The 20,335-nt window shown below is 38.0% G+C and overlaps 1 protein-coding gene across 6 annotated transcripts in view; it reads right to left on the bottom strand.

The window, feature by feature from the left end:
- Positions 1-20,335, bottom strand: part of LOC131683438 (uncharacterized) — a 147,565-nt gene that overhangs the window by 125,462 nt on the left and 1,768 nt on the right. The window lies entirely within an intron of this gene.

Raw genomic sequence — 20,335 nt, 5'->3', positions numbered from 1 at the left:
TTTTTAGATCATTGAAACATGTTATCTCTCTCCCTCGAGTCTACTCCCACTTTGTCACACTTTCTCCCCATTGAAGTGTAACATAATTTTTGAATAGGCCCCAGCCACTCCTTGATAACTCATAATCTCCAAAGATTATCTACAATTCGCCCCACAATCATTGTGTATGTACTGTGCATATTCGCAAGTCAGTCCCTTGGTCAAATGTGTATCCATGGTCATTGTATCTGTTTTCATCATTACAGGTAAAGGTGTTCCCGTCGGGTTTATAAACAGAGTCCTCGAGTGTTTCCAAAGTGAGCAGCAGCAGGTATTGTGGAAAGGACAGTTGACTAGACCCATTACGAGAATGTTGGGAATAAAGCAGGGTTGTCCTCTCTCTCCCTATATATTCAATTAAATTATGGAAGCGGTGCTGGAATCCGTAGAAGACGAAATTCATGAACTGAGGCTTAATCAACAGGGCGTTTTCAGTTTTCCAATTATATTGGCATTTGCAGACGACCTACTCATTATTGCAGAGTCTAAGGAGTGTTGAGCGAATTCTTATGAAGCTGCAGGAGTATTTGAGTTACGTTGGACTAAACTTGAACCGAGATAAATGTAAAGTTTTGATTCATCAACCCAAAGGGGATGCTGTTGAAACAATTGTAATATTGGGACAGATTTATGAGACGACTGAGCCACTCAAGTACCTTGGTGCTTACTTCACCTTCAAACTAGATCGGCCAATGACCATAGAAACATGATGTCGAATTGCTATTCGGGTGTCTTGGACTTCTTAAAGAGGTACAAACCTTCCTGGCTGGTCGGAAGGATAATATATGAAACCGTTATTGCACCAGCTATGTTGTATGGTACGCAAGTGGCTGTACTTACAAAGTATAGTCGACGATCTATACGGGGGTATGAAAGGCAGATCGTTAATGCTATGGCAAAACTCTGTCGGGATACCGAAAGTTTGACCGATAGAAGTTCTGTGACCGACCTACTTCAGAAGAAACGAATCACAAAAAAGATTCGTATGTATCAGATGCGATGATTAGGCCATGTGAGTCGGCGACCACGATCTCATCCTCTTCGAGTTGCCTCTCGTTTAAAAGCCGAACGTTTGAGGTCTTGTGGCCCCAGTTTCACATGGATGATTAGGCAAACAATAGATCGATATGATGACCTTGATTACGACGGTTGGGGCGATTTGGCCGTAGATAAGGGGGAATTCCATAGAAGGCTCCTTAAAATTTACGATAAAGATGAATCCGATAACAGTGGATGGGGTTAGTATGGAAAGCTATATATTTTCTAGTAATACTTGCAATACGATTAATTTCAGAAACCGATCAAGATTAATGGTTATTTTATGTGATGCAGCTTATTCCAAGGTATTGGTGATCCCGATGTATTGGACCGGAATATTTGATTTAGCGCTTAGCAACATAACTTGAAAATTAAATATGTAGAGGAAAATAATCGCGTTTTATGATATAAGTATTTAGTCTGCGACCTTATTTGGTTGGGTATGGTCGACGGTGCATTAAGTTCGTTCGACGCAGGGCGGGGGGGGGGGGGGTAAGGAATCCGCAAGCCTTGAGTGCCTCAATTGAATTCAACACATATCCCGCCCAAACTGTCTCACTCTCATGTCGTCATTCCCTGGCATATATAAATCCATCCCATGTCTGGGGAAAATTGATAGATATTCTTTCGACTCTTCCTGAAAAAAAACGGAGCCCAAGGGTGAGAATTTTGACGTTATAAAAAGCATTATACAACCACTGCCTGATAAACTAAGTCCTTTCCGCCGAACCGACCGCCACTCTAACATTCACAACTCGAACACCCTTTATGAGCCAAATGGTAGACTGGTACCGAAACCATTATCCCCCTAAAACAAAATACACAGTATTAGCAATAAGTTCGATCTCTGCATTTTCTCTGCAGTCTGCGCCTTAGATTTTAAAGCCTTTCAACTCCATATCATGGAGGTGTTCGCTCCTCGTTCAGTAATATAAACAATGTTGATCGGAAAAGCATCCTTGTTAATTTTGGACATATTGCATTTTGCTTGCCCTGATCGCACAAAACGTTGTCCTGACGATTGTCCTCCGATCTAAGAACAAATTGTTACACCTTCATGCCAACCATTTATACTATTTACTATTATTTATAGTACAACAAGAGGCAACTACAGGCACGAATCACAGCAAAACGAACACGCACTGATTGGAAAACCCTGACATCATTGAACCAAAACAGAGCAAAATAAAAAAACAAAGCATAACACAGCACATTAGGTTTGTTCCAGCACCAGTAAACAGCAGTAAACAGGGAGAAAACTGTTTCAGTATTCTGTTCCTCTCTTTTTCCTTCACCGGCAGCGGACTGATAGGCAATAAGTGTGAACTGGAACAAACCCATTGATATGAAAATGAAACGTAGAATTCCTGTGCAAATACAGAACCAAAACAAAACAAAAACAGACAATGTTCATGGTTGATTTATGTGTTGCATCCAGTGATCCCAGTCTACCAAAGTACTACTCACACGCTCATTCAGAATCACTCAAAATTGGGGTTAGGAGTATTCAAATTCCTTAATCGATGGTATCTGTAAATAAATGAGTTTTGAGTTGAGTAAAGTAAACAAATATTTTGAGTACGCGTCAACGTGTTGGGTGAATAAAATACTTCGAACAAGTGTATGGAGTGGGACGTCGACTCTAAATTAAAGAAACCCTTGCTGTGAAGTAGTAAGTGTCGCCGAGTTTTTCTGGTACTTTGAATCAGTACCTCCCGTCACTACTAGATCTCAACAAATCTGCAGGCCATCTGAGGACAAAGAAGTTTCCGGGATATATGTCGAGACAGCGCATTAATTCCGAGACTTAGATAAATATGATTTTAAAAACAGATCAATCTTTCTGTAGTTATATTATAAATATAGAACCCAACCCATTTTTCACTATATTTTGATTTTAAGTGAAAAGTACTCAAATTTTGACATTGTTAGCCAAAACTCAAAACTAAGTAAATGTGAAAAACTCACTTTTTGAGTACGAGCACTTTTTATAAAATTGAGTGGCTAGCCACTCACTCTTGAGTTATTCTGAACGAGCGTGTACGGGAATCAGCATACTGCTACGAGGGGTTATGTAGAGTGAAATTTCATGATCTAATTGGAATATACTCCCTTGTGCATCGTTCCGGAAAATGGCGCGTCGATGTTTCAGCAATCGTGATTTTTTTCAATCGTCTCCCGTGGGCTCAAAACACTATTACATCTTCGATTTCCACTGTGCCTCTCAAGAACTCTAACTTAATACACCACATATAACTTTTTTTTTCACTTTTAGCTGTTTCAAACACATCTAATTTATATATAAAATGGAACAGCAAAGATTTCGATCATCCACATTTCAGTGATCCATGAAACGTCGAGATTTGACGCAAACTCGAAAAAAAAATTTGACTACGATTCACTTTTTTGGATTTTGGCACATTTTTGCCTTTCTCATATAGAAAGGTTATGCAATCACTCTGAAAAACGTCAACCTAATCCCGGCCCGGAGGGCCGAGTGTCATATCCCATTCGACTCAGTTCGTCGAGATCGGAAAAAGTCTGTATGTGTGTGTGTATGTATGTATGTGTGTGTGTGTATGTGTGTGTATGTGTGTATGTATGTGTGTGTGTGTATGTATGTGCGTATGTGTCAAATAATGTCACTCATTTTTCTCAGAGATGGCTGGACCGATTTGCCCAAACTTAGTCTCAAATGAAAGGTGCAACCTTCCCATCGGCTGCTATTGAATTTTGGATCGATCGGAATTCTGGTTCCGGAATTACGGGTTTCAGAGTGCGGCCACACAGAAATTTCTCATATAAACTATAGGAAAAATTAAAAATAGAATTTTTATTTTTGATGCTAAATGTGTTCAAGGTGCATGAAACGTCGAGATTTGACGCAAACTCGAAAAAAAAATTTGACTACGATTCACTTTTTTGGATTTTGGCACATTTTTGCCTTTCTCATATAGAAAGGTTATGCAATCACTCTGAAAAACGTCAACCTAATCCCGGCCTAAATTTTTTTTCGACTCGTTTAGGGTTTCTGGATTTTAACAGGGGCGTAGTTGATGGTTTACGGAGAGGGGTTACACCCCCCCCCCCCTCTACTGTTCGCGCCCCTCCTTTAAAAATCTCCTTAAATCACCCCTCAGACCACCACCCCATCCAGCCCTCATACCCCTCCCTTTCAACCCCATCATCTTTAAACCACCACTGTATCACAAAGCATACCAATTTAAGCTGGGGAGTCGTTCGTTCATGGGACTTTCGCCCTCTTCACATACCCAGCCCCGCATGACAAAATGAGTTAGCAAGCAGATAACATTGATCTAATGCTGATTAGGCTAATGGAGTATGATATTTTTTTGTTTCAAGTGTTTCACCGTCGACACGTAGCTCATCAAGTTCGTGGCTGGCATGCCATTGTGTATAAGTGCAAAGTGTACTAAGAATGTAATGGACATTTCCACAATTATGTTGAACATAAAAAGCCTCCGTGCCATAGTTTAGAGAAATGAGAAAGGCACAATTGCACCGCTAGGTGGATTAAAACCGGTTTTTTTTTTAATTTCAATAACTTCATAGAACATTTGAAGAATTGCAAAAATCTTAGAAAAAAGTTATAATGAAAAAATGATTTTTTGGGTGCCTCTCACAAACAACGCGCTTTATCTCAACACAGATACCGCGAATCATTTACGGTTTTCTGAACCAAATCATATTATCACGTCACTCTGAGTACAAAATCCGATAGTAATTAAACATGAACAGTAGTCACATTACTGCACGTGTAAAATTCGAACGTGAGCCCAAGGATAAAATATCACCATAAAGTGCATATAAATTACGAAAAACGTGGCTAAGATCCTGAAATCATTAACATAAATTACACTAGTCGTGATTAAAATATCAAAAATCGTGACAATGATCCTGAAATCATGAACACAAATTACTCTACTTGTTACTAAAATGTCACGATAATGTGAATGGAAATACACGGAAATCGTGACTGAGATCCTGAAATCATGAATATAAGTCACACTACTCTGCAAGAAGAATTCAATACAAAACTCGTGAATAAAATATCACGAAAACGTGAATATAAATTACAAATATTGTGACTAAAACCCTGAAATCATGAACATAAATCGTGCTACTCTGCCAGAAAAATCCGATAATAAACTCATGAATAAAATATCACAGTAACGTGTTGAGAAATCACGAAAATCGCGACGAAGCTCGTGAAATCATGACCATTGTTTTAGTTGATATACTACAAACCAGTGTATCCCCAAAGTATGAACAAGAATCATAACACAAATTAAACCAGTTCTGTGAACAACAACCCAACCAAAACTTGCAATGTAACGCCATGTACATTTTTGCGCGAACTAGTATTTTTTAAAAACACACATAGTTTCATGAATACAAGGATTATTATCCTTAATTACAGGAACTTGGTGACGATTTTCGTAAATCGGTCAATTTACGAAATCTAGATTTTTTGTGTTCATGAATTTTTTTCCGTCATAGAACCAGAAGTGAAATTTTCCTAAACGCTTAAAATGTCGACATTCCGCAACACACAGTTATAACTCGCAAAGCAAAAGTTGACCAAAACCTCAAAATTTGTCTGAATTTAATGAAAACTTCACCTTAGGGTCATTCAGTGACGCTAAATTTATATAAGATGCTTATTTATTTTTTTCAGGTTTATTTTGGATCAAAAAAATATTCACGAATATAAAGTGCACTATTTATAAAAAATTCATTTCCATTTTCGGTTCTCATGGTCAGAGTTAAAAATATTCAAATTCATTGAATGAAAATTGATCATATTCAGCCGCATTCATTTTCTATATTCAGTGACGCAGCTGAAAACGTCAAACGAACAAACCGTCCATGCAGATTTTCATTCGTCTCCGATTATTACACGAAGCGACCGTGCAGCAACGAATCAAACGCATCAAAGTAGGCACTGACACAATGTAAGCGATGATGATTGTTGTTTTATATACTTTACCGGCATTTGAAAACATTTTCCTAGATAATTAGTGAAATGAATATATTGTTCGATATTCAACTGAATGAATAAGATGAATAGTTGAATGAATATTTTTTCTATTCACCGCGAGTCGCAACAGGTTCATTTTCAGCCGTCAAAAAAGAGCTTCGATTATTTTTAACTCTGCTTATGGTAAAGAAGGACAAGTCTGACTTTGCCGCGGAACATGTTGGTAGACTTGAGCAATTCGTAGTAATGTTGCCTAAGCTCGACTCCTGCCAGCAGAAGACAAAAGATTAGTCCGTAAGATTTTAAAACCTGTTTCTAATGACCCTTCCACTTCTAGTTTTACGATCTGTATATTTCACATCCTTACTCTCACTTGAGTACTATACCTATAAATTTTCATAACATTCTCTACTCAGTAGTATTTAGCTAATTGAATGGCGTTAAAAATAAAAAAAAACGAAAAATTAAGTGTAGTGAATTTTTAACAGAAGACATATAATCAAAAATCACATTTTACATACATCGGGGCGAAAAAGGGCTGATTCTTTGGTGCCAAGGGTCGTGAAAACTTAACTGTTGGATTTTTAACTATTGGATTTTGAGGGTATATCAAATTGATCAAACGTAGTTTTCTGTTAAATTTGAACGGGCCTACAACCGTTGCTAGACCACTTGAAAAGTGCATTCATTTTTTAAATTTTGTAGCACCGCGTAATAATTGATTTCTAAAAAATCATTTTTCTTTATTCATGTAACTGATACATACTTAGAAATCTAATAGAAGATTTGTGAACATTTTTATGACTGATTGGTGCAAACATTGTGAAATTCCGTTAAATACAATGAAAGTTACCAACTTTCAAATACACTACCTTCTGTTTCTTCCGAAATTTAGAAAAGGGGCTTATATTGAAAAGTTAGTCGTAGTCGTAGACAAAAATGAAGAAAACGTAACGGAAGCGACTCTATAGGTTCTGGAGGGCGTCAATCGCCTATGTCGAGCATTTTATTCAAACTTATTCAATTTAACCAACATGTAAACTGAACTACTGTGAAACTCAAATTTCGGTTTACGTGGTTTATGAATGGTCCCTAATCCCTCCTAAGAAACATCACATGTAACCGAAAGGTATCGTTCCTACATTCCTCGTAGAGAAAGTGTTACTACGTTATATTAAGGTAAGTTATTATCCCCTGTGCCTCTACTTGCGTTATTGCTGTTTTGAAGGTTGGATTAACATATTCTTTCAAATTTCATTTTGTGGGAATCGCACGTAGACGAATCAGGGGAATTCGTGACGTGAGAACGATTTCTTTCACTTACACTTAAGTTTGAGCGAGTGTAGATTTTACAATAGTGTAGTATGTACAACTAAAAACGAATGCGCAATTAATCTCAAATATTTTCAACATCACGTTTGCCCTAATGACAAAAACAAATTATCTCCAGGTTTTGTTGACACTCTTGTGACTAAGCATTGTTATGGCAACGGATCGCTAGGTGCAACAACGTACGTGTTTCGGTAATTAGAAAGACGTGTGACCGTATCTGAAGAAGGATAGTTAGCGTTAACATGTAAAAATTGTGTTCATTTAGTGAGACTTTTAATGCATTCAAATAAATCAACAAATTTATGGCAGATTTCAGATGGAAATTTTGAAAATTACTTAAAAACGATATTTATTTTCATATTTAAAGTGCACTAAAACCACAACGTCGATGAATAATTTCTCTTTAACGCATTTTCAAATTGAAATTTTCTATGCACATTTGTACATAAATTCCTTAACAAACACAGCAAAAACACAAATTAAAGCCGGCAAACCTGAACCGCTCCCTGATACCTGCAATTGCTTTTTCTCTGGGCTGGTAGATAGTGTATCCACGCGCGCTGATATAGCTAATTTTGGCAAGAAAAAGTACACTCTTATGTTTTTCATTATTCGGTGGTTCACCTTTATTCGCCGCCCGTGGGCACCTTCGTACTGACCAGTTTAGTTAAGTTATCTCATTCAATAAATTTTTTGCGATGTTTTTATCGGCCGTTATTTCGTAGAAGCTTGTAGAATGTTGAAGAGAATGAAGAAAAATTGCAAACGGGATTGTATAAGAACTGTTCATTCAGTAGAGCGAGTCTAAGCGCTTGCCTTTCAAAGAGATACTGGTGCGGTAGCCTGAATGATCTCTTGTGCGGAGCATAATCATTATATTCGACAAATAAATGTTTTTAGGCGGAACTGGGAGTGTTAGTCTATTCAGTCAACTTCTATGCAATGATGCAGCAGTATTTAAACAATATTTTCCGAAATTTTGATTATTGAAAATTGGACGAGTAACAGTTAACGTTCAACAGGTACGGTGTACGCTGTAAGGGATCATTTGAAAATTACGTTACGCAAAAATTGACTCTCGCCTCCCCCAATGTAACCAATTGTCACAAATTTCTTTATCCCCCTTCCCCTATTGTGTAAAAAATCCTTCAAAAAAATTTTTTTCAGTAAAAACAAGTTGCTTTATGATCACTTCCACACCCCCATATGTCATAACATGTCACAATTTGGCGTACCCTTTCCACCCTTAAAGCGTAACGTAATTTATGAATGGTCCCTAAGTTAAAATGGGAAATTCAAATCCAATCTTTTTGAAATTTCGTTCAGGTTTTCTTCACAGAATTGCTCAGGTAGCTACGGGAGCGTCTAATTTTTTTTTCGTTTAGCGAGAATCGGCTACGAACAAATAAAAAATCGAGAAAAAAATATTGCCTCGGGAATCAGGAATCAGAATGTATTGGCTCAAATGGCACGTTCCTTGTGTGTAGCCAGAATTATAATAGAAACTCGATTGTAGATTTTTCCATTAATTGCGGTACTTAAATGAAGCACATGATTTGATTTTTTCTTATCCAACTATTGAAATTGGCAGGGCGAGCTCTGGACCAACGAAGTCCATCGCTGCACCTGCTCTGGCCAATTCGTTAGCCCAATGACTGGTAATGACCAGTAATATCGGAATGTTCGGACATCCAGACACGGTAGATAGTAATGGTTAAGTTGGAATAGCTTTATTAAGCATACGATTTATCTACGTATTTGTACGAACGATGCGTTAATAGGGGTTCCTTAAAAACACATTAATTCGTTGAAATTGTCGTTTTTATACCAAAATTGACATCAATACCATTTAATGCGTTCGCGAAAGTTAGCGCGTGAAATTTTAAAGAATAAACCGAAGTAACTAATTGATACATATCGCCTGTTTAAATATATAAGTAAATAGACTCATAATCCTATATGTCACGGTGTTAAGTCCGTTAGTTTGTGGATATACATTATTAAGAATCTATACCTGACTCAAATGTTCATTTAATGACATTCTGATGTGAAAAAATACATTTTAACTACGCATCCTCCAACATCGAGTGCGGCATCTCACCCACAATTTCGATACGGTATCTATACCAATTGTTGTGAAGAGCTGCCGCACGACGACTTTTCCTCTAAAATAATAAATGAGTGTTTCATGAATCAGAACTATTCAACCAATACATGATTCACAAACAAAAAATTCACGCAATTTATAAAAACGTGATATGAAATATATATTATAATTGCATGATTTCACTTAATTTGAAAATATAACAAAATATAACAAGTTCTTGTAAACTTATTCATGTCGTATGGCAAAATCTGCTAAACATGCGCAATCTTATTATTATTACACACTTGCAGGTAAGCTATGTACTGCTTCAGAAAAAGTTTTAAGCGGGAGTATTTTCAAAAAATTGACTCAATAAAAATAATATATTCAGAGAAATGTGGTTTCTTTAAGTTTAAATTTAAGCAATTAAACAGGACATGTCTCACACTTCACAAACATCCTTTCGCAGCGTATCATGTTTATGTTTATTACCTTCACCTTGGTTGCTTAAGCTAATTACATTTCAAAATTGACAACATTTTCGCTTTTATCGCATTCCGCGTCCGGTTGAAGTCAAAGGCCGTCGCCACACTGTTAAAAATTCGTTGGAGTCCAGTTACAGCGCTCTGGCAACCATAGTTGGTTCTCCTGAACGGAACTCGCAGAAGGGAGTTATTACGTAGAGCTCGAACGCGGGCTTGAAGATCCAGACGTCCGAGGATTGTAGGGCAATTCACTCTGGCAAAGAGTAAGTCCGAGACGAACAGGGCTCGAGAGCAGTCCCTCCGAATGCTGAGTGTATCGAGGTGTGTTAGCTGGCAACGGTTTTCATAGCTCGGCAGCTGAAATCTGTTTCGCAATGGGAGATGACGAAAACCTGCGTTGGACAGCCTCGATTCTGTCAATCCCGTTCTGGTAGTACGGATCCCAAACAGCTGAACAATATTCTAACGCTGAGCGGACCAGCGCGCAGTAAAGCGATTTAAGACTATACGTCCCTGAAGTTTTTCGCTATTCGAAAGATGAACCCAAGCTGTCGTGATGCCTTATCCACGATGTATGACGTATGTGGTTTGAATGTTAATGCCGAATCCATGATGACTCCGAGATCTTTGATGTGAGAGTGTCTTGGAATGCTCGAGCCAAAGAAATGGTAGTTAAACTGAGTCGGTTGGCGTTTCCACGTGAACGTAACGATTGAACATTTGCTCGGGTTTAAAATCATTCTGATTAGATCACACCACGTACTAAAGCTGTCCAGTTCCCTCTGAAGAAGCTCGGCATCGGTTTTATCCCGTATTTGTTGAAAAATTTTCATGTCGTCGGCGAAAGAAAGGCGGGGTCCTCGTAATGTGATATTGACGTCATTAAAGTAGAGGAGGAATGTTACTGGACCGAGATGGCTTCCTTGTGGTATGCCAGATGTAGCGAAGAATGGTGCAGATAGACAGTCCTTAATGCTGATTTGGAGTTAGGTAGGAACGAAACCAGCGCAGAAGTTGTCCATGAATGCCGAGTTTGTCCAGCTTCGCTATTGCGATATAATGGTTGATTTTGTCGAAGGCCGCAGATAGAAGTATAAATAGTATAAATAGCATCGGTTTGCAATCCGTCAGCGAATCCATCCATTACATATGTTGTGAACGAGAGAAGGTTTGTCGTTGTCGATCGTTTAAGCATGAAACCGTGTTGGTCATCTGCAATGTAGTGTTTGCAGTGAAAGAAAATAGGATCTAACACAACCAGCTCGAACAGTTTTGATACAGCACTTAAACACGAGATTCCCCGGTAATTGTCAATGTTCGATTCGTTTCCTTTTTTATGAACTGGAAACATGTGCGCTGCTTTCCAGCAGGAAGGGAATGTACCAGTAGTGAGTGATAGCTCGAAGACTCGCCGTAGTGGTTCAAGAAGCCCGCTGATGCACTTTTTGACAAAAATCGAGGGAACACCATCTGGACCCGGGTAACAAGATGCTTTCAGTTTGGCATTTGCTGCAAGAATGGCAGCTTTATCGACACAAATTCGGTTGATGGTTCGTCTTAGAGAAGGAGTTTAATTAGCGGCGGCAGCGACTTGTTGTGGTGGCAGGCACTCGTTGGAAAAAACGCTTAAAAATTTGTCGGAGAACAGTTGACAAATTTCCTTAGTGTCGGAGCCTCAAAACTCCATTAAACGACATACAGGATGGCAAACCGGATTCTTTTCGCTGCTCGTTAACATACTTCCAGAACGACTTGGGCTTGGATTTCAGTTGACGCTCGACGTTTCGCTGGTGTCTAAAAAAGGCGCGTGTGCTTTGTTGTTTGTATTCGTGGTTGAGTTGAAAGTAGTGATTTCGTAATGCAAGTGTCTTATGCTTCGAGAATTTTTTTAAATGCAGCTCGTTTGGCAGATTTTAAACGTCTAAGGACGGTTGATTGCCAGGGAGGGAGTTCATCGGTACTAATTCTTCGTTTTGGTGCATGGCGGTCGATAAGGTAGTTAAGAATACTAGAAAACGTCATCGCTGCTTCGTTCGTGTCGTCATTGTTAAGATTTTCGTCCCAGTTTATATCCAACATCGTGCTAACGATGCTGCCGTAGTCAGCGTTTTTAAAATCGTAGACGATAGAGCTTGAGACGTCTTCAAAATTCACTCCTAGGTTACCAGCGAGTACAAGATGTAGTGGGGGATGATGGCGCACATGCTGGACTAAAGGAGTAGGTGCAGTGCAGCAGTACGGAGCGCAGTCCCGGGCACTTACAAAGCAGAGGTCTAATGTACGTCCATTCTCGTTGGTGACATTATTAATTTGCCGAAGAGTTGCGCTACTGTAGTTATCCAAAATACAACTGGCATTGTTAATAGGCGCAGAATTTTCGATATCCAATCGTAGAAAACCATTACTTGCTTGGCACCACGTCAAGCCAGGTAAGTTGAAGTCGCCCAGTATAACAATATCATCTGACGGGGCGGCGATCGAGGTGATAAAAGAAACGGAGGAAAGATGTACATCGATCAGGCTGGAATCACGAATTCTGTCAGGTGGAAAATACACAACACACAGGAACAGATTGCGATCGGCAAGTTTCACTGATATCCACACTTGCTCGGAGCTCGCCCACCGGTCATCGTTGATCACTCGGGCTTTTATACCACGGCGAACGGCGATAAGCACACCACCGCCTGATGTCTTGTGGCTGTTGAAGGCATTGCGGTCACAGCGGTAGACATCGAATGTTGAACCAAAGACCTGGCGAGACAGAGTACGGTTGTCGAGCCACGTCTCGGTCGTAACAGCAACCCGTGGTCGCGAGCAAATAGCTGTCCGTTGATGAATTTAAGCCACCAACATTCTGGTAGTAAACCTCGATCATAGCACGCTTATAAAACCTTCGACTCATACCGAAATAAAACGAAAAAGCTCGACCGACGAAAAATTGTTTGCACACTTGGGAGATTTTGACTCCTATACCAATATGGCAGGCTGACGTGACCCAATACCCGACCAGGAGAAAATAACTGGGCAATAACCCGAGCATACTATTTTTTGGTATTCATACCAAAACTTAGTATTAATTGATTATTTTACCTCATTGAGGTATTAAGTAGGTATTGAAGAAACATTTTTCAATACCTGCTTAATACGTCAATGAGGTATAATACTTTATTTTAGTATTATTTATGTATTCCAGTTATTTTTACAAATACCAAACCAATACCTTATTGAATACCTCCATAGCGTGAATTTTATTATTGGATGGTTGAAAAATGTTTCATTATTATTCAGGTATTATAATAACTCGTTTCATTATCAAATAGTTATTTGTAGAACATGTCTGTGTTATTTTTTTGGTATTTTACCTCTTATGTAGAGCTCATTAATACCATATTGTGGTAAACAGTCGTTGGTATTGATACCTAAATTTAGTATTCCGCAGTTATTTTCTTCTGCTCGGGTAGTAATGCTACACATTTTTATACGAAAAAACAGCCAAAGCTATATTTTTTATTTTGCACTTTCCAAGTTTAACCTATTGTTAGAATGTTTATGTAAAAATATGCATGATGGGTTTTGTTTTCACTTAGTTATGCACTTAGAGAAAAAAAACTCGTTCTACTATTACAACTATACCGACATGGTGGGCTACCTTGACCCAATAGTTGTAATACAGGTTTTTATGCAAAAAATAGTCAAAAAATGCCGTTTGATGTGGGTAAATATAATTTATCTTCTTTTTAGAAGGTATATTGCTATTGTTATTTATCAGTGTGCACTCGGGCTGTCTCGACAACCTTTTTTGCAACCTATGTGTTAACTGTACACCTACCGTCTCACCGTTGCACTTGACAGTATGTGCAGTGCTTTATGGTCACACCTATTACCGCGCACCCGGCTTCTCATGAGCGTTTTGGCAGCTCAAAGGCTATCCTTCCATATTGCTCAGGGATACATTGCTCCTATACACATCTATGCATACGGGCTTATATTCATACATACATACAGGGTGCGCCTTCTGGATGTATCCTGTATCAACATTGCTATTTTGCCATTTTCCAGCAGATTTGGACAGATAAACACAATTCGGGAACGTCATTTAGTGCTATTTTAGCTATGAGTCGATTTACACCGAAAACGATCGTTTAATAACAAGACAATCCGTAATTTGGTGAAGAATTTCTCTGAATACGGGTCTGTAGCAACTCCCCAGATTCCTACTCGACAGCGTCTTCAAAGTTCCAATGAAGTTGTTGTAGCGGTAAAAAAGTGTTTTCGATAACCCCAATACGTCGTATCGCCACCGATCTCAGGAGTTAAACGTGAGTGAAACGACTCTAAGGAGGATTATGAAGGAAGATTTTCAAGATTATTATTCTATTGTCAACAACACCATGCCACCATGCCACTCCGCAGCCGCTGCAATCAAGTTCTTGCAGAGCAAATTCCCAGGACGTGTTGTCTCAAAAATGGTGATTTGGAATGGCCTTGTTCTCCCGATTTAATGGTACCAGATTTTTTTCTGTAAGGTTATGACTAAATTGATACCGTAAACATACCAGCAGTATTAGTCCTTACTCGCGAATACTTTTTCCTACAAATGTGCTGTTTCATATCTATCTTATAACAGAATTGGATTATCCCTGTTCTAGTCAATATACGTATTCACCACGTTATGAACCAGGCAAACCCTCAATTTTTTTTTATTATTATCCTGAGTAGATAGACGGGTGAAGGCATTTTAAGGTTTCACAAAAAGAATCTGTCCATAAAGGACATAAGAAATATTTATCCACTATTCCTCATAAAGTTTGTTTGAACCGAATGTCCACCTGGTTCGACTCGACAGAAAGGGTTGCTTATCATGAGAGCCAGTGTGCTTGGTCGAATTAAATAATCATAGGAACACGTTCTGAACAATTAACTATCTCTTATTTGCCAGTCCTGCACTCCTTTCTTGAACTAGCCTCATACCCACGGTCAAAGGAGTCAATAAATAGTAGGATCCACATGTCCCCCACCCAAGCGGATTGATTGTAAGAGCACATATCTACCAACCAGCCAAGAAGACTTCCGAACCAATGAGGAAGGACCATGCCAGACGAAGGCCACAGGTACAGCGCCATCTGTTAGTGCTACTTACAGATTTCATTTCAAATGGTAGTAGGTGTCTCATGCCCTCTTGTTAAACTCGCTTACCGCTGTTCATCTCTTCCGGCATGCCGTCGGTCGACCGTCTCATAGAAGAGATCTCTTTTATCGAATCCTCAATTTCTGTCGGAATTCGCATATCAGTTTTACTGGCTCGAATATCAACTATCTGAAGCGAAAGACATTATTTATTACGTTAAATATAGCCCTATAATCAACTAAGGTTGTCTGTCGATTCTAGTGCACAAACGCTAATGATGTGACCATCAAGAATACGTCAGATAACCGTAATTGATCCCCTTCGACACCAGTTTATCCTTACCAAGCCGTAACGCGGATGGCGACGTGAAAACTGCCGAATAGGGGTTGAGAACGGCTTGAAATACCTTCATAGTTTTCGCTTTTCTATTTAGATTCATTATCGAATAATATAGCATCAATTCGAATATAGAAGTCTTTTATACTCATTGGAAGTTTTGCGAGGTTGCACAATTTACCGGGATGTTTTGCGGAACAAGCCATCAACTCTAAAAATACTGCAGTATCGATGACCTTTTAGTGAATCTTCCTTTTAGCGAGCTGATAGGACTGCAGTTCATAACTTAAGAGATCTCGGTCCGTCCCGCGCGACAAAATTTGCAAAATCGGACGAATTAGCAACAGGATTAGGACTAAATTTTGCGCCTGTTTGTCTCGAAGTGTGTAACGTCAAGTCCTCTATTTTCTCTAGTCCAAGTTATTCTGCTTCTAACAACGCGTACTAAGTCGTCAGTGATGTATTTAAAACTTCGCATTGATTCCGCTTCTGTCTTCTTCCTGATCTCCTCTTGGGTCCCCTAGGTCGGAAGCGGATCAATAGACTATTAAGTAAATCAGCGAGCGCTATCAACCATAATACCCAGTTATTCTTTCCGTTGTAGTGTGTATTAGTGATTGCTTAAATGATTGTTGCATCAGATTGAATTATCATGTTGTAACACCACTATGCTTTCTTAATCACGGTGTCTTTGTCGAACAACTTTATTAAAAAAAAGTCGGCATCTGTGAAACTTCGGGATATGAAAGAATGGACTTTTCCCTTTTATTTGAATGTAAAAGGGTCTAAAACAACATTTTATTTTAAAGTTTTTTGATTGAAAACTTGAGTTTTTTAATGAAATTAATTCGCGTTTCACATTCAAAAAATACTAAAAATGAGAATCTGATGAACAATCTCATTGCCTACAACTTCGTAGAAAGCTATAAATCAATGTAAAATCACGAAAAAGTTATTAAAATTTCATCAGTTTTTAGGTGTGCGCCTATGGATTAAGCAGTCGATTAACAAGGACTTACAAAAAAATGTTGGGTTTAAATGAACAGCAAATTCAGATAAATTTCAATGTTTACAAAGTCCCATTCTCAGCAGAAAAATATATTTTCAGATTCCTCCGGTTCTTGGGCGACATTGACACTTTATGAACAAGGAGGTGTGGAAAGGTGTTGATCAAATTTATTCGATAATCTTATACCTTTTCAAGATATTGATTAATGTAGTAACGGATTTTATCATGCCTTTTTCATTTCTTTTCTCGCTCTAGGAGATAGCTAATGTAAAATAGAATGACCCTTCTTCCTGATCCTATCCTGCCTGGTAAAATACATTTGGCTTAAATTCAAAGCTTTATATTTGATGAACTAAAGTAGACATTCCGAGTCATTGTAATAAGCGACGGATTTTATTGCAACTTTGAGTTGAGAATCCAATTTGTCAACATTAAAAAAAGATGATTGAAAGAGAAAAAAGCTCTTTGAGTTTTGGATCCATGTTTGTTATCTTTTGGGGTAGATTCATTTCATCAGAATTTATAGATGCAGAGTTTTGCTTCTTCTCAAATTTTATTTCCAAATCGAACACACTTCACATAATCTTAGAAAAAAGAACAGAACCAAGTTTCGTAATTTCCTTTAAGAAGAAATTCCGGAGTCGTTACTTGTTGAACACGGATCACAACAGAAAACGAACAATAAAATATCAGGCTGGACCAAACATTCAGTAAATTCTCAGAGTAATACAGGTCTGTTTATTGAAGATTTCCCTCATAATATGAGATAAGAGCAAAGACAACATATTAAGAAGACAGAGTTGCCAGTTCAGTTCAGAATCTGGAGACATTAACAGCAACACGTCTTTCGGGTAAAGGTGATACTTTCTATATCTACTTTTATATTGAGATCGCTATCTTCGTACAATAGACAATACCTTTATTTCTCATTTACTATTGCGATTTCTGTTCAATGTACAGCGATTCCCAAAAGTTAATAAACTTGAACATAAATCACATCGAATTATTTTTCTATACTTCATGAAACTGTCAATCAGGATTCCCAATCGAAATCCAATCAAATGACTGTCTAATCGAGTTTAATCAAATATAATGTTAAAATTTAGACCAAATATATCCCACAAGATGCTAACGAGCAAAAAGGTTGATTCAAGATTACATCAAGTATACTCCAGAATGAATGAAGAAATAAAAAAGAAGAAACAAATGTATCTGCGACAGAAAAAAACTGTTTCATTTTGCTGTATTACCCAGCATCTTTCAAAAGAGTACTAATTTCGTTCAAATTTATCTACTCTTCTATATATCTCCTTGCTCCTAAAATATCATTGGTGCGCATAAAACGGTGGAATCTGGAATTATGTTTTTTCCGCTTAAAGGTGGGACTTTGCTAGCATTCAGGTTCTTCTGAGCTCACTGTTAAAATAAGGCAAACCAATCTTTTACAAATGAAAACGTTTTTGGAATAAAGCTTTTTAACCAATAAGTCCCGTGCGAATCTAAAAACTTTGATAAAAATTAATAGCTTTTTATGTCGATTTTAATTCGCGATGTACTTTTCTACAAAGTTGTACACAATGAAATTATCCATCAGATTCTCACTTTTGGTAATATTTGAATGTCTAAAGTATTACCTATGGGCAAAAATGTGAACCAGTTTCATTGAAAAATCTAAGTTTTCAAACAAAAAAACTTTAAAATAAAAAGTTGTTCTGGAGCCCCCGACAGAATATTTTAATTTTACTTTCGAATGAAAGAAAAAACCCCATTCTATAACATGCTGAAGTTTTAGCGATGCTGATTTTTTTTCGAATAAATTTGTTCTACCAAATACACCGTGTAATATAATGGATATTGTTAGGTGTGATCCTCCTCATCAGACGTCCTCTCGTCTTTACTCTTAGTTTCCCTAACCTTGTTAAATATTTCTCCCGTCGGATATACTATCTGCTTATTCGATTCAATTAGGAAGATTAATATGTTACTGCTAAATCACTGGGAACAGACACCCAACAAACAAGCTTAAAATACTTGTTTTGCTATTTGAACTAATCTCCGCTAGACCACTACGGTCATCATATTGGCATAACCCAGTATAATTGTGATAGTCACTTCGACATCAATAAATGGAACAACGGTGGAACGGTGTTCTACAACTCAAATGAATCACAGAGTTCCTGGGAAAAAAATATTTTTTACTTACAAGCGTGTTCCTCTCTAGTAAAGACAATTTAAGACTCAAACAAAAAGCTCTGTCACTGACATAGCGTCATATCTAAATGTTTAACGATGGTCGGGAAAGATTACTAATCGGTGTTTGTTAAGTAACACAACCGTTACATTTTATACGAATCACAGTGAGCATTGTCTCAAAACGTGACTCTCAAAATCGTATTTTTCCATGAAAATTTTCACTGTTAACGTGACTATGAAAAGTGCTTTTTCTTGCTGTCACCTCCCTGCAAACGTGATTCTATCGCGCTCTTAAACCATGGCTTTTTCGTTCCATTTTGTTAACCTGGTCACCTTTTACCGCGTTAGCATCATTTGCATTTCTTATTTCCCTCTGTTTCCGCTATCGATATTAGTATGGTAGGCTTTAACTGGACTAAACTCCTTATACAGGAAGGTCCTAACATGCGACAAAAATTGCCTCTCTGTTTGTACTGTATTATAATCCGTGCATTTGTGATAATAAAATAATAACTTTTTTCTAAAGCAGAACAAAAGCTGTATTTTGACATTGGGTAACGATGATGCACAGACGGTACATATCCGGTAATGAACAGTTATATACTGCTTTTTGAAATATACGACTGCACCTAATTTAGGTTAGAGCAGTAGATTTGGCAACGAAGTGCCTTTACAGCACACAATTTCAGCAAAGTAATAACATTAAACGGTCAAACATGCTAATAACATTTTGATGAATTCTGACTTAACGTTATTACAAGGTCGGTTCTAGGACAACTACCAAATAAAAACTATCAGGTCAAAGAAGGAAAAAGTCTAATAATGATGGATTCGGAACGCTAATATCATCCGAATAATCGTAAATCTGTGTAATGCAATTTCAAAATAGCTCACATTGCTGACTAGTTGGCAATTTGTCCTACTGTAGCTGATTGGAAGGAAATTGAGAATTGATTGAAATTTGTTTGACCTACTAGCAGTCGGCCGAATTGCCAATCGTTTTACAGATAGATATGCCAGTGGCTTAGTGATAGAGCGTCACTAGAACGTGTAAAACAGATTTACCAACTTTGCAAGACGTGTCAATCTACTTTCTCTCTGACTAGCTAAATATACAATTTGTCTACCGTAAGTGCTCTTCACTCAGCAGTGCCAAGAAGCAATGAGGGAGATAAATGTTCAAAAAATGTTGCTTATGACGTCATCTGCGGTTAATATCTAACAAACCGGTCAATAGCACTCAAGTTTGATGCTCGGTTAAGCAGACCTACATCTACTCCTTACCGAAATTATGATTGGTTCATTGATTTGATCTTCTTAGTGTTGCGGTCTAGGTAGCTCTTACTTTGTCGACACAGCCATGGGATGTGAGAATGTATTTTTCTATTTTCGGAACAACGCAATGCTATTCAGTTCATAAGTGATCCGAAAACGGAAGTGAGATAGCAATATTTCCGCCTCAGGAGCGATGCATTGATGAAATTATATTGAACGAACGTTATTTCACTGAACTGAGAACTGAATATTGCCGATGATACGTCTCCAAGCTTCGTCGTTTCTCGAGTGTTTAATGCAATTGTTTACAAATAGAAGATAAGTGCACGCTACTTTACTTTTATTTCAGTTCGTTCTAGACAATAATATCTTCCGGCATGGTTGCTCCGCGGGACGCATTTAAGGGAAAATC

This window comes from Topomyia yanbarensis, chromosome 2 (assembly GCF_030247195.1).
Source record: "Topomyia yanbarensis strain Yona2022 chromosome 2, ASM3024719v1, whole genome shotgun sequence".
NCBI classification, from domain to species: domain Eukaryota; kingdom Metazoa; phylum Arthropoda; class Insecta; order Diptera; family Culicidae; genus Topomyia; species Topomyia yanbarensis.
This window is presented reverse-complemented; position numbering and strand designations above follow the sequence as displayed.